Here is a 15,913-nt window from a genome sequence, read left to right as displayed (position 1 = left end):
TTTTGTATTTCTTAAAAGGGAATTACTTATTACTAATTATCTGTCAAACCTCAGATCTGATCCAGTCAATATGCAGGTGAATATAAAGAGACTCTACTGGTAAAAGCTTGTCTACAATGTTTAGGAATGAGGGAATCCAGAATTTTCTTCTGGAGCCCCTGCAATGTCCAGATATAGAAGCCTGGTGTCACTTCAATATTCAGACTGATGAAATCAGTAACTCCAGCCAGGATACCACATTGCTGCCCCACAGAGAAGAGTGCAGGTAGCATTTACAAAAATGTCCCACCTTAAATCTGTTATTCTTCACACATCCCACCCACAAGGTATAAATGGATCATCTTGACATGTTAACACAAGAGAATTCCTACATGTTACAGAGCAAAATATATTATTTAAATAAAATATGTGTGTTAGGGTTCAACTACTTGCAGAATTTATTCAGCAGCTTCACACTGTAGGTCCTTAATTTTAACATGTATTTGCTGCTGAAATAAAATGTGTCTGTTTCTGAATTATTGTGCTGAGATTCCCATCTAAATTAATTTTTTTTGTTTGTAATAACAATTCCATATGTAAATATAAATTAAATGATCCTGTTTTTATTTAAATCAATTTTAAGTTTTCTGAGGGATACAATAGAAACTGAGTCAGACCTTTTAATGCACTTTCTTTTCCCCCTTTTTCCAAATTGACTGTTTCTCAGTACAAACAGTACTTAACTGCATGACTAGACCATCAGTTTTACACTGATTTTGCAGAGGTGGGGTTGGTTCTGCTAAAATTCCTGTAAGACCTAGAGCACAATCACAGCCCTTCAGCCATTGCAAAGAGATGTGATTGTGATTCAGTTATGCAGTAAGATAACATCAAAGAAGTACAGAATAGAATTTTAAATACCTCTATAAAAATACACCTGTGGAAATATTCTGTAAACTATCATGTGGATTAAAAAGACTTCAAGAGAAGAACACACAAAAAATACTTTTCAAAACACTGGGGAGAGATTTCTTAAGGGCATCTTCAACTCCAAAAGAAGGAGGAAGTATTTTTCCCTGCTGTGTTGCAGAGAATTTCTGGTAGACATTTGTATGGATTTTCTCATTCACCTGGATGCAGTATTAGAAGGATGGTGATTTTGAGTAGGTGTAGAATGTAATTTAAATAATTTCCTGTAAGTCTCCTTGCACTGGTGCTCCACTCAGCATTTACCTGGAAACCACGGAATGCTTTCAGATCAAGCAGAGTTACCAGTGAGAAATGAAATACTCAGCTTACCTGTACATAAGCATTTTACCACTCTACAGAATTTGAGAATTTGATTTCAACTTCCAACTATAAAGATTTTTTTTTTTTCCCATAAATTTAAGGGGAAGATTTCAGGGATTTAGAACAGGTTGGAGCTTTTTTTTTTTGTATGGAAGAAATATTTGTTCATAAATATATATATACATACATATATATATATGTGAGTGCACATGGACATGTTTTAATATATATGTATGTATATGAATTTTGTATCCCAAAAGTATTCTTTGCCCCTTTTTGCTTGAAAAAATATATATATTATATATTGTATATATAATATATATTTTAAGAGTGTGTAAATTTTAATATAGTCATTTCATAAATAACACCACTTCAAAAACAACTCAAAACTTCTGTTTCCTTGTCGTTTGGATTGTTGGTATTAGAAGGTTTTGCAGTTGAAATCCTTGGGTTTTTTTCTTTTAAAACTTAATTATGCTGAGCATTTAAGAACATGTTCTTGTTTTTAATAAAAGGGGGAAATTTATTTTTAAATTAGGGATTCCAAAATCTGTGGACTTTTATAAATGGGATTTCTTTAAATGCCTTGAATAAGGGAATTTTTTTTAATTTCTTTTTTCAGTTCCATTCTTGTGGGTAATTTGTATTTGGAATTCCTGGTTGCATTGCTTTATCTGGTGCTTCATATTGATATTTACACATTTTTATATAAATAAGTATATAAACTTCAAAGCCTTCCTTTGTGATCAGGGGCAGTTACACTCCGGTTTGCTGTGGTACTTTGCTGTGTACTCTGTGGCATTCATGTTACTGTGTAAATAAACTAGTTTTATTACACTCAAAATCAAACTTGCAGTTGCTGAATTTTTCTCCCCTTTAGGTAATTAGGCAAAAACATGTATTTCTGAGGCAAATGCATGTGGCCAGTGCAGCACAGGATTTTATTCCAAGAGCAGCTGTGTTTGCAGCAGCAGTGCAGGTGTGGCAGGTGCACACTTAGGTGAGGCTGCTGCCCCTGCGGCGGCCACACATCCCAGCTGCAGGAACTGCCAGTGCTCCAGACACTGCCCCACCTCCCACCTCTGGCATTTGCCCCAGAAGCCTCACCATGGCTGCCACTATTTCACCTCCATCTGGACAAGTGGCAGCAACAGCCTAAAAAATAAACTGGCTACCAGTGGCTGCTGTTGATTGAACCAGTGCCTTGTAAGAGACATGGAGAGAAGTGACTTGGCACATTAATGACAATGGCCACACTGGGGAGAACCCTTTGGCTGAGCCAAAGTTGGAAATTTCCCTAGAGTGGACAGGGTTTAAATGACCTGCTGTGAAGGAATAAAATTACTCTTAAGTTAAATTTTTATATGCAGTGACAAAGCAGGAGGATGGCTCCAAGGCAGTCGTCTGCAGTGGAATTCATTGCGTCTGATCTGTTACCTTGAAGCATCCAACCTGATGGAGGGTCTGTAGGAAACAGATGGGATAATGTGCACCTTCCGCAGTCGTGCAGACACACTTCAGTGGCACTGAGATCAAACAGCTCAATTTTGTACCCAGATTTGACAGGCAGCAATGGTAGCTGCAGATGCTAATTTATTAGCATAGAAAATGACACCATATATGTCAGATGAACACCGTGCTTCTGCATGACAATCACACTGTTCATAAATACTCTTGAAAGAAAAAGTAAAAAAAACCAAAAAAACACAAGCCTGCAGGCTGTATTGTCCCCACAGTCACAGTGGCTTTACACAGGTATGTCATCAGTTTCAATGATCAGAATTAGTTGAAGTGCGACGACTACCTGCCCTTCACATTTATTCCTTAGACACTGTATGAGAGCTTTTCAAAAACAGCTTAAGCTATTGTCCTCATCCTTTTGAAAAGTACAAAGCTAACTGACTCCAAAGGTGTCACTAAGTACACAACACTTTTAACAGCCTGACAGATACTTCAGCTTTGCCAGAGTAATCCCTGTTCACTTCAACGAAGTGCCATGGACTTAAGCTAAACAGAGTTCGATTATGCCATTTGTCAGTGGCAATCATCACTCTGCAGGGAAAAGATATGCAAAAATAAACTGAACCCTTGTCAAGACATGATAATTATACTAGTTTAACTAAAATCTGTTTGAAATTAATTTAGTTCTGTTAGTGCAAACTCTCTTGTGGGTGTCCTTAAGCAGTCACAGTCTGGCGTTCTCATTTCAGCTTGTGCCAGACATGAACACAAGTGGAACAGATGCTTGGTTTCAGTTGATGCAAAAATGTCTGTATCAGATTTTTCACTAACTCAGAAACTCACCCAATAGTAGAGCTATGTTCTACATGATAAGCCTTTCTTTTGTAGAAAGCCTCCCTGCATCACTTGAGCTCTGCAGGCTGCTGTTTTTGCCCCAGTTAATGAGCTTCTGTGGTGCCCCACAGGAATCACACCATCCTCCTTACCCAGAGGTGCTTCTAACCAGGCTCAGATGGAAGCAGCTCCCAAGGCAAGCTGCTCAAATAGGAATACATGAAATACATGTCACAACCTACTCTGCAGAGAGAGGCTACAGTTTTAATTCTGAGCTAAGACTTGTAGCTCTGTGGAGAAAAGATACACATTAAAACACAGCGTTGGGTCTTCAAATCTACTGCACGTGGTGCTGCTGCTGCTGTCTCAGGAGGCAGCACTAGAGCCTGGTGCTTAGCCCACTGCCATGGAAGACAGGGGCAGGCTTCTTGCCATCATTTCAGTGCTTCCAAATTAGCAATAAGTCATTGTCTGCAAACAGACACCAGGGGAGTCACTGGGAGAGGAGCTTGGAGGCTCTGAAGCAGATTTGCTTATGTAAAATCAGAGATCTCAAAGTAACAGCTATTGAAGGTGCATTTTCTATTACATCTCCTGTTCTCACCCTTTATTTTGCTGTCATTTGGGTGTTGTTCTTGTTACATTGCAGCTGGCAGACTCGGGACATGCATAGAAGGTAGCACTGGAAGTAACAGACAATAATTTAAGGTAAAATCACAAAATGCTATTTCTTATCCTCCAAAAAGAGAAGGATCAGGAATAGGGATGTTTATTGCTCAGGTATTTACCTATGTCTGCTCTTCTCGCTACCAGCCCTAGTTCAACAGATCCATAGAAAGCTCCTTTCTCCAGCTGTTGCCTGGTGTTTTACAGGTGCTGGGAGAAGCACATAGTCCCCTGCACAGTGAGAGACAGGACAGCCTCAGGGACAGAACTTGTGTGCAGTGGGGCTGTGGGGCGGTTACAGATCTCATGTCACATGCCAGGTTTTGCCTGATTTCACTGGAGCCTTAATGGTCCAGATAAACTGCAGTGAATACCAGTTTAACCTTAAAAAACATGAAATCCCTGCAGTGTATCTACAAGAAGCAAGCTATTAACTTTGCACCTCTCCAAAGTGCAGAAGGACATAAATGTTCTTCTAAAGAAAATGAAGAATTAAATCAAGGTAATGAAATTTTTCTGGTTCCTAAATGGGCACTAAATTTGAATCAAGTTACTGTTGGAATTGGGCCAATAGTCTGCCCATGTACAACCACCACTGCAACCATCAAAAGAAAAGAAACTTCCCATAACCTGTGACCCTGTCACATAGCATCTCTTGGCCAGGGAAGAAAGTATCCATTGAAATTTTTTTCCATTTACATTACTGGGGAAAAAAGTTTCATGTTCTCCCATATTAATCCTTCATCTTATGTATTTGTGCTTGTACAGGAGTTATAGCTAAAGCTGCAATCACAGGACACCAGGGTGTGCTTCAGCTTCAGCTTCAAAGAAGAAGGCGCAACAGGAAGTCAGAAGAGGTTGTTGGATACTACATGACAAATGTTTTAAAGCCATTAGGTACAAATGTTTAAATACCATCCAGACCCAGAGCTTCACTATCCCTGGCCCTTTTGCAGTAATCAGCTGTTCAAATAATTTCCTTGTGCCATGAAGCATTCCTCCCTGTACTTTCTACTCAACATCTCCTTCCATAGGAAGGAGCACACAGTCCTGACCTCTTCCTTGCTGTGAGACATTTTTGTTGCTATTTTGTTTTGGTTTTGAGGCTTTTTGGCTCAGACTGAGGGACTACAAGTAAGGGTGTCAGCATTCTGTAGAAATGGTGGAATGTATTTCATTTAGAGCCCATCAGCACCCTATTTGCTTGTCCTGGGCAGACATGTCCATGCCTAGAGTCTTGATTTGAAAATTCTGGATGTTCACATAAGAATATTTAGTTTATTTTTTTTACTAGGAATTAGTCTGTGTTCATCCAGCTCAATGTTCCCTTTGGTGGTTTTGTCTGTATTTTTTCCAAATTATTCAAATCCATCTGGAGTCTTTTACAACTTTCTGCAATTTATGCTAATCTTGAACAGATTTCACTTTGTGATTAATTACTTTTTCCTGCAAATCAGCAATTGGAAACACTGAGCTAAAACTACTTCTTAGGCACAGTTGCCTGTCTTCCCTAAAGAATTTGAACTTGTTACATTGGTTTTGTTCTGTCACAATTAAAAGGGTTTTCTTTCTCTTCACTCACCAGAAGTACAATAAAAATACAGTGCAAGTTTTATGCTGATCCTAAAGCACTTTACAAGAAAAGATTAATTGCTATGCTACAGATCCAGGAACTGATGGACAGCGTGGCAAAGGAGTGTATAAAGAAGACAGAGCAAGCCATTTGGGGGCAATAGTATGCAGGAATCCAGGGCCTATTCAACTAAACCATCTCCTACAGTATTTCTGTTTGCATTCTATTCACCACTGATTTACAATTATCCATCATGACTTGACAGCCTCCATAAATTAAATCTAATGCAGAATGATTTTTACAGAATTATCAATTTATTTTGTCAATTTCAATAACAGTTGACCAAACACAAAAGTAACAAGATTTCAGTCCCAAAAGAAAGGGATTCAAAGCTATAGCACTGGAGTACCAGGAGAAGCTGCTCTGACACCCATTTCAGCTCCAATATACATCTAGACTGAAACTAGTGACCTCTGTCACTTCAAAATCCTCTTCTGTCTCCCAGGGAGGTGTCAATACCTCTGATTTGCAGGAGACAACTCTGCTTTGGAGCATCTTTCCTAGTTGGACCAGCCTAATTCCCAGGTATTGCTGAGCAGCCTTTCTTACAAAGAGGACATTGGGAATGTGCCTCGTTAACATGAACAGGAGTCAACTGCTTTGGCACCCCATCAGAAATGGGAGTAAGAGTCCCTGCATTTCTAAATTCCCAAATCAGCTGTGTTATTATGCTGATGACTTCAGGCAGTCTCTACTGGAAGCTTCAAAGGCTCTTGTGTGATGAGCACATCCAGTTCATATCACCCCTAGAGGTCCCTTCTGAGATGGCATGACACCTTTCATCACCACACCAGTGTAACATACACTGAACAGAGCCCAGTGAACCTGGGAACTTGGGCAGAGAGTTACAGCACATGGGAAAATGTCAGTTCACCATGTATATCTCCCTTTTGCTATTGGGTAATATGAAAACAGCAAACTGTCAAGGCTCTTAGTTCTGTTGCAGTCAAAAGGTGTCTCTGTAACAGCTTGGGATCACTCGTGCTGTGCTGGGTGCCCTTCCAATACTGCTGCACTGGAAAAATGCCATCTGCTGTGCAGCACACCATGGGCCCCAGGCTGAAGGCATCAGGAGCAGGAAGAAGGGGAAGGCAGGTGGAACATTACAGTCCAAGCCTCCTATAGAACTACTGGCTTACTAGAAGGGCTGTCATTACAGCAGTATTGCAAATTTGACAAGAAAACATAGTGGACAACAAACTATCTACTTCAGATGCAGACTCAAGATGGTGTTTGTAAGAAAGTGAGAGATGCAGCACTGTCCCCTCAAAGTAAGTCCCTGTCAGCATCTGTCAAGCACTGTCAGACCTGGCAGTCCTGGAGCTGGCAGCTCTCAGTCTCCAGAGAACACTGGGGGACCCTGTGACAATTACTGACCAGGAAGCCTGACAAGTGACTTCCCCACTTGCTGGTATGAAGCAACTGCTGAGCTGCTCCACGCTGCTCTGGGTACGACCTGGATTTAGCTGTGCATCACAAATTTTCTTGCCAGACAACAAGGGCTTTCCCAACATCTTTCCCATAAAAAGGCTATTGGGCGGGCAAATGGTGTCTACCTATACTGGGAAAGACACAGTTGCAAATGGTATAGCCAGAGTGCAGTGGAGCTGTGTCTGCCTAATACCTCTATGCATCTAACCTCCAAATCCCATTAGTAAGTTTAAATAAGTCTAAGGGGAAAAGATGTCAGATTTACCATAGTCCTGACTCTGGACCCTCCCTGCTGGGCTGAGCCTGTCGCCCATGGCTGACACCACTGGCTGTGTATCTTAGATGGTTGTACCAATAACAATCATCAGCAAAAATAACTATTCCATAATACTTTCTTTAATGTTGCATGCCTTTGTAAGGCTCTCTCTCTTATCCCTCTTCCAATTTTTATTTTTTCTCCTTTAATTGTTTTCCAAATTTTCCCTGTTAGTTATTAACTAAAGCCAACTCACTGTGTATTTAGTAATCAGATTATCTGCTAATACCTGCCTAAAGCAGTCACCATTGATTAAAAGAAAGAGTGGTCATTATGTTATTTTTAATACAAATTATTTAGGTCCTCAGGCCAAGATTGAATTAAAGGAGAGATCAAATTAATGAGGGATTGAATTAAATTAGAAACATCTGATTGCAATATTTCCTACATCTCCAAACTGCCAAAAGAAGACAGTGGTATGGCTGTGAATTTATGTTATTTCATGACAAAGTACGAACAGCTTGTTTTAACCGCATCTGAGAAGTGTGCCTTACCATGGATAGAGCTGAGTAAATGCTCAAAAATCCATAGCAATTTTGAAAGAGGATATAAAGTAATAGCAAAAGATTTAATCAGAACATGAGCCACAAAATCTCTGCTAATTTCTTGTTTCACACAACATAGGCCAGATTTCCCAGCACTCTGTTCATGCACTGCCTCCCCCACACGTGTACGTGATTGCTACAGGAGGGAGCTGCAGACATGGGTGCACACGGAAAGCAAAGCTCCAGGCCACCTTTTGGATGCAGGCAAATTTAATATATTCTTCCACTTATTAAGATTGCTTTTGAATAATTTTATCTTTTTCACCCTCCCCAAAGTATCTTAATGAGGGACATGATGTGAAAGCATTTCCCTGGCTTCTAATCTGGATACATTTATTAGTTCTAAGTAGCACAGGGAAGGAAGATTGCTCTCTACAGGGAGCAATCAGTGGGCTCAGGACATTGTCTGAACTGAACTGAGCTCCTCAGTTTTAAAAGTGGTTTTTCTAATCCTGCTTCTTATCCTACTAATCATCAACAATCCCTTTGCTATTCCTGCCCTGAGTCTGACTTCATCACAGCAGTACTTGTGTTGCCCTGCGTTTCAGTCACTTCAGTGAGACACTAAACTACTTGTGAGAAATGCTATAACTGACTTTATTGATTATCTCCCAATCATAAATATGCTAATTACAGAGCTGAGAAGATTTGTTTGTCTTTATTGCCATACTTCCACATAGAAAATTATTTTTTTTATTATTTCAATTAATTCCCTTTATACTTTGATCCAGTGAGTGTAGAGGACAGATTATTCCTCCCAGTGTGAGAGACTGCTCTACAGAAGCAGTAAGCCAATCAAGAGAAAAATCTTGGCAGTATGAAGTTGTGACCTAGTTCTATCCTTCACTGCAATTCCTCCTCTTTCCAAAACATCCAAAGTTCAAGACAGCTGGCCTTATACAGAACACTTCTTCTCTCTGCTCAAATAGGTCATTTACAGAATAAAGGCCATAACTGCACATAACCCCCTCAAACACAAACCAGAGTGTTTCCTTGAGCCATGTGTGGCTGGGCTCTGGGATGCTTCACATCTCTGGAAAGGCTTTCCTTGTGGGAAATGCAGCTGTGTTTTACATCCAAGGCAGAATGACTTTTCCCTGCTGATTTTAAAACCCAATTGCAATTACAGTCAGAACAAATGCCCAAATTCAGCATGCAACTCCCCAGATTCCAGGGTATCCCCCTGCATAAGGGGGCTCCATTTGGAATGGAGACATGCATTTTGCAAAGGTGCATCTCTTGGTCTGTGGAGGTCTGAGTATAAAGTGAGAAAACTTCACTGCAGGCCACAGAGCTAGGCTGGTTCAGGACAGCTGAGCCCTGTTTATGGCATGCAGAGGAAAGATAAGAAAGAAGCAGCAGTAACGTGGGTGCTGTTTATCAAATGGTGAAACAGCATGACCATGAGCCTCACAACATCTGAACTGTTTGGTGACAGCTATAAAAATTCAGACGTTAGAAGCTCCTCACAAAAAGGCAGCAGATCCCTGGCAAAGCTATGGTGGGACCAATAGTTGGAGGTGTTGAGGTTCAGTGGCTGGACACTCTGCAGCCATTTGCCTTAGAAATCCACACAAATCCAGCACGGTCAGGACTGGCCTTATTAGTGTGTTTCAGAGGGACTGTTATTACAGTTGGAAATTTCCCAATTCAGTCTTTTGCTTCTCTTTTCACTCTGTTTTATTGGTGGGTTTTTTTTTAACCAAACTGAATCAATAACAGTAGTGCAGCATGTTCTTCCTATTGCCTATACATAAATATAATTTAAAGGCCTAAACTAATGTATGCCATGTCTTTCACTACAGAGAAGTTCCCATGGGATAAAACCAACAAAAAAATAAGATTAAAATATGAGCTTCCAAATTATGAAATACGTATATCCTCAATGGTTTACAGAGCTACTAGCTTCTGTATTTACAATAATGTTCACCCTTATCAAATTAAATCTCAGTATAAAACTATATTTTAACATTCAGCAAGTCCTGTACCCTTCCAAAATATCCTCACAGCCTCCTTGCAGGATTCATAGTCATGCAAGTTCATCAGAAGGCAAAAGGTCTTTGGACGCTGTGGGAAGGAGATTTGAAACAATGCAGTATCACTGTCAAATGTGTGATCTCTGACCCTCAACCTTCGCTTCCTGCTCAAACACAGACATTTGTCTGCTTCAGCAGAACAGGGCATCAGCTAAACTGGGAGAGAAGTGATGGCACTTCTTTCTTTCTCACATACAACACTGACTGATTTTGTAGCCAGTCCACTGTGCTAAATTATAAGAAACTGTACTCTAAGGAATTAAGAAAGTTGCCACATGAAAAAAAAAAGAGCTTTAGTAGTGCATTTCATTCCTGAAGTATTTGTGTGATTACTGCTGGAGGAAGCCCTTCATATGCTGTATCTAAACTCAGACACATGACTTTTTGCTAAAGCCATGGGCTATTCTAGTGAAAAAAGATGTATTTTTATAGTGGTAAGGTGATTTGGAAATCCACAGGTGTTAAGGTGATTGCCTGAGATATGTAGGATATAGAGGATTATGGGTTGAAAACATGATATTCAAGTCAATTACCTTGAGTTTAAGATGAAATAGAACTGTACTGAAATCTATAGTACAGTATAGTATAATGCAGTGGAGAATTAAGCTTCAAATCTTTTTACTTGCTCTATGCTTACAGGAAAACTAAAACCTCTTGAAGTCTAACTGTTTCCATAACAAGACTGCTCAAAATCCATGTATCCACAAATAGTTAAGGCACCCAAGAATGACGCTTACAACTGGATCACCCCGTTCATTGGTTTTGTGGGAATAAACAACAACAACCACCCCCCTCCACATTTGGCTGTGTGCTCCACCCACAGCACACAGCCAAATGGCCAGGCAGACACATTTCTCGTGGGTTTGTTCTGTAGCAGTGACTGTGGCATTCCCAGGACAGCTGTGACAGAGAGGACAAACTGGAACAGTGGCAGCAGCAGTGAAAGGCACAGACTGAGTGGATGTCTCAGCCAGGCAGGAAGAGGGCCAGCCAAGAGAGGCTGGGTGCCAGGCAGTCATCTCTGTGCTTGCTGCCTGCTCCCGAGCCTGGGACTGTAAACACTGAGCCTTGCCCCGGGAGCCCTTCCTGGGCAGAAGGAAAGCCTGCCTCTGGAAAGGTGTGAGCAGGAGGGCACAGCACCAGCACACAAACCCTCCTGCTCCTCTGCACAAATAACGGGGACGACAGCCAAAGCCTGGGCACAGGGATGAAAGCACATTTGTGAAGAAGTTGTATCTGGCAGGGAGGACAGAAGGAGCAGCTCTGCTGGGGGATATCAACTGCCCCCCTGTCTGCGATGTGGCTAGGTATGTAAATCCCTGCCTTGGGATCCTGCTGTGCACAAGTCACCAGATGGTGCTCTACATACAGACTTGAAAGTTCTTTATCTTAATGTGGGAGCTTCTGTGGCCTTTGAGGAAATAACGATGTTATTTTTGTGAAGCCTTTCCTTTAAAGTTTAATTTGCATCTTAGTCTTTTCATCTCAAATAGTTTTTTTGTTAAGCTGTTTATTCAGAACAGCTTCGGTGCTGAGATTTTTGAGACAGAATATTCAGGCATAAGATTTCCATAACATTTCCATAAAATATGGGAGTAAAATATAAACTGCAATAAGAAAATATTTAGTCATATAATTTTTACATCACTTATTTCACCTGCAATGGTAAATAAATATACAGAATCTTCTGCATCACAGTGGATATGACATCACAGAAGTGGTACCATGTAAGAAAAGAAATCTGAGGATGTGGTGAAGATTAAATAGTAGGTAAAAGGCTTTTCAGATAAAAACAGCCACAGCATAGTAAAGCATTCTTATCTTCTAGAAATGCAATGCCAAGTGTATCCTACTCATCTTCCCTCTGAAATCCTATACCCATCCTGCTTCCACTAATAGTTTTAAGACAATTAACAGAAATACTGAAAATATGGATGCCTCTTTTTCATCGTCTCTTAAAAGAGAATTCATGTCATTAAATTATGTATTAGAAGTCACGCGCACTACGACTCTGAAGATCAGGACAACAGCAAATTTATTAAGAGGATGCATTTGATCGTCGCCTTGAAATTTTGGAAACCGCCCAGGAGATGGCAGCAAATGGCACTCCGGGGGTAGGAGCCTCCGGGTGAGTCTGCGAAATGCTCAAATCAGCGCGGGATTCCCAATTACACAGGCTTTATCTTCCACCCAGCACGAGCTCATTAATTTTGTTCTTTACCGAGCGGCAGAGGGAACAAAGCCACTGAGACTTTCACATGTTGCACTCAATCGGTGTGTAACATTGTAAAAATATAGTAGCACTTTAAAGTAACTTGTCATTTCCATAAAATTTATAATTACTCGAATCATTTATTTCCCCACATGAAGGCTATTAAAAATAGTTTCAAGGGGAGTGCAATTCGTTATGAAATGAAGGTCAATATCATTAGATCACTGTAACAGGGATCTTAATAACATCCTGGCAGAAACGAGGTATCATTACAGAAGTTGTATTTTGTTTGAAATATTAGGTCATCATTAACTGAGCACTAAAATACACATAATATTGTGTATTTTATGACATAAATTATTCCCCTGAAAACCTGCCACACACAGAGGTGGTAAAACAATGATGAGGGTATGACACAAAGCTTAACATTTTCTGTCTTTCCTAGCTGAATTCACCTACTTAATATCAGTTTGGTTTGCTGCTCCTTCTGCATACTGAGCCACAGTTGGATTGCTAAAATTATACAGGGAGCTGGTTTCAGACTGTGACACTGCAAACTACAACCAGTAGGAAAGATGTTTGATTTTCTTTGTAACAGCTGAGTAAGCTGCCATCCAGGAAATACCAAAATTTAAAAGGAAAAAAATTAAAAACAGAGAGTCCAGAAGTAAACATTGCTTTTACAAATACAAGAGAATGAGTTACTTTCCCTTTAATTATCTTTACCCATTTGGAAAGTACCACCTGGTTTTTCTAGGCCTTTCATTCTACTGGAACCACAGCTGAAGGTATGGATGTGTTTCTCTGGAACTATATCACAGCACTTAACACCTGGCAGGATCATGCTGAGCATCTGCTCCAAGCCAGTCAACAGTACCCACAAAGGTATCACAGATTATCCATGGGAGGGAGCTCACCAGTTCCAAGAGCTCTGCTTTCCATAGGCTCCAGACCTCCATGGTATCAACTAAAGACTCGTAATACACCTGTGGGGTACATCAGCAGCCTCAGGAAACTGTGAGGAAAGCAGAAAATTAGGTTGTACTGATTCCTAGCACCATGAAGTGGATCCAGGAAAAGTTCTCCATCCATGGAGTGTGTGCTGTAACACACACTCCTTTCAGCAGAACAGGTTTAACCATGGGTACACGGCAGAGGTTGTGGTTAGGTGTGTACAAACACAGACACTCAGCCTGGAGCAGCTCACAGCAGCCACAGATGGCACTGAGTGAACACTCTGGTAGTGCTGTTTAGCAGAAGCAAAGGCAGCCCTGCTGCTTCATTCAACCATAGCTTGGGTTTTTTAAAAACTCCCAGCTGGAAATTGGGATTTATTTTTAAAATATTGATCAAATTTCCATATATAAAAATGCTAGTTACAAGAATGAAATTTTTAAATTATACTTTCAGCTGCACATTATATAATGAACTCAGACAGCAGTTCTTAGCATAGGGCAGGGAGGCCCCACAACACCTTAGAGAGACACCCCATGTCCCTGTGCCCCCCAAGCTATGTCCCCAGGGTGTGCCACCACATCACCAAAATGAAGCCCTACCCATCATGTAACAGGGACACAAGGACATGCCTGTTGGACGATAAGCTCATCATGCACTCCTTACAAGGAAGTTTATTTTTTTTTAATTTGACTTTCTGCCTATCACTGACTTACTATATTTACATCAGCTTTGAAATTTTCTTTTTCACCAGTTTTCTTTGCGAAACACTTTCTTAGTAGGTAAAACACAAACATAAATAGCTACAGTGAGAGAATTGTGAATTGGCTTGAAGTGGGTGCTGCAAAGGGAAAAGGCAATACACGAATCAGAGCATGTGCAAGAACAGGATAGCACTGTCCAAAAAGCACAAAAGCTTATAGAAAATTACCTTAACAGCTGAATTTTGAACAAATTCAGCAAACAAACAGCAAGTGATGATCAGGTAAGGTGAAACACTATAAGGTTCTTGGAGGGTGAAGTCTCAAAAGCATTTATGCTGAAAGCAAATAAAGTCCACACCTGCCCACTGTTAATTTCTGCCTATGCATGGCTGGTGTGCATTCTCCTGAGGACCATCCAGTGAACAGACTGGATAAAAACCCAGGTTAAAAATACAACCTTCTTTTGCCTGAGTTATTTTTTCTCCTAATCTGCTGCCTCCACTTGGTCTCCATGGTTACACAAATACTTCTAGTGGTACCTTTGCTACTGTCATGCGAAGAAGGTTGGGGAGAATGGAGAAGCCAGCCTTCAGAAGGCTGCTGAAGCTGACACTGCTGCAGAAAGGGAAATCTCATCCCAGGATGCTCTGAGATTTCACAAACCTTTCCTTTACAGCAGCGTGATTTAAGAAGTCCCCACCCCAGTCCCCTCTTCAGCTGTTTGTAAATGAAAGAGTGTCACCCTCTCCTCCAACAGTGCCGTGGTGCAGTGGGGAGGATGTAGGGCAGTGCAGACAGAAGGGATATAGAAGCAGCTCTGCTGCCACAGGAAAAGCCATGGAACACAGAGGCCATTCTCCAGGATACAGATCCTGAAAACTGATCTGACTGGAGCTGGCAGAGAACTCATGCAGAAAATGTAATGATGGGGCAGTGAGGAGGGAAAAGGTACTATTTGTAGCTTGGTGTAAAAGGCTCCAAAGAACAGAATGGACAGTGCCACGATTTCTCATTTTTTCTTAACAGCATAAAATGGATGAACTACATGGATTCAGCTCCTCTCCAGCATTAGAGTGGACTTGGAGGTCAATCTACACCTATTTCTTAACAAAAACAGTGCTAATGTACCTCTGGGGAAACTGTCAATGCCAGTGACATGTTTCTAAACAGAGCTTCTTGTCTCTTGTTTTTTAAACTATTTTTAAAACTATTTTTGTATTTTTAACTATTACATTAGTCCTTTGCAGAATTGTTTCAGTTTGTCTAACATCAGACTTTTAGCTTCAAACTGTTTTTCTGCAGTGCTTCTCAAATCTAAAACATCTCCCACCAGCATGCCAACCCTTAGCATGACACACTGACTGCTCTCAAATATAAATATAGAAATAAATATAGAATAGATTAGAACATACAAACATCCTTTATGACTTGAACAAGGATATATTATTAAATCAGTTCATGAAAATTGTATTTAAATGCAGTGTATATAGGTCTTTATTATTAAAAATTGTATTTCATGTAGGTTAAGTCAGATGAAAAAGATATAAAGAAAAGATAATGAACTAATCTCAACCTATTTTTTTCCCCTTCCTCAGTCATGAAGAGTGTTCCTCATTCCTTTTACATCCCTTCAGTGGCATTAAAATGGACCTTGCTACCAACATTTGATCATTACCAAGAAGTTCACAGTGCTCAAGCCCATCAAAAAGTGAAGAAATGCACAGAGTGACTCCTATGAGATCATTTATTCTCAGTGAAGAGCAATTAATGGATTGCAAGTCATGACTGGCATTCCAGGGAACCACAAAATCAGGAGGGTGGGATCAAAGTGGTAAGAGATCTCTCCTGCTCC

General features: G+C 40.5%; 1 long non-coding RNA gene across 1 annotated transcript in view; it reads right to left on the bottom strand.

Moving 5' to 3' along the window:
* The window catches only part of LOC111934254 (uncharacterized), an 85,289-nt gene that overhangs the window by 65,847 nt on the left and 3,529 nt on the right, over positions 1–15,913 (bottom strand). The window lies entirely within an intron of this gene.

The sequence above is a fragment of the Cyanistes caeruleus genome, chromosome 13 (genome assembly GCF_971803275.1).
Source record: "Cyanistes caeruleus chromosome 13, bCyaCae1.hap1.1, whole genome shotgun sequence".
Classification (NCBI taxonomy): Eukaryota; Metazoa; Chordata; class Aves; order Passeriformes; family Paridae; genus Cyanistes; species Cyanistes caeruleus.
The sequence above is the reverse complement of the archived record's forward strand: the minus strand, read 5'-3'. Positions and strand labels throughout refer to the sequence as shown.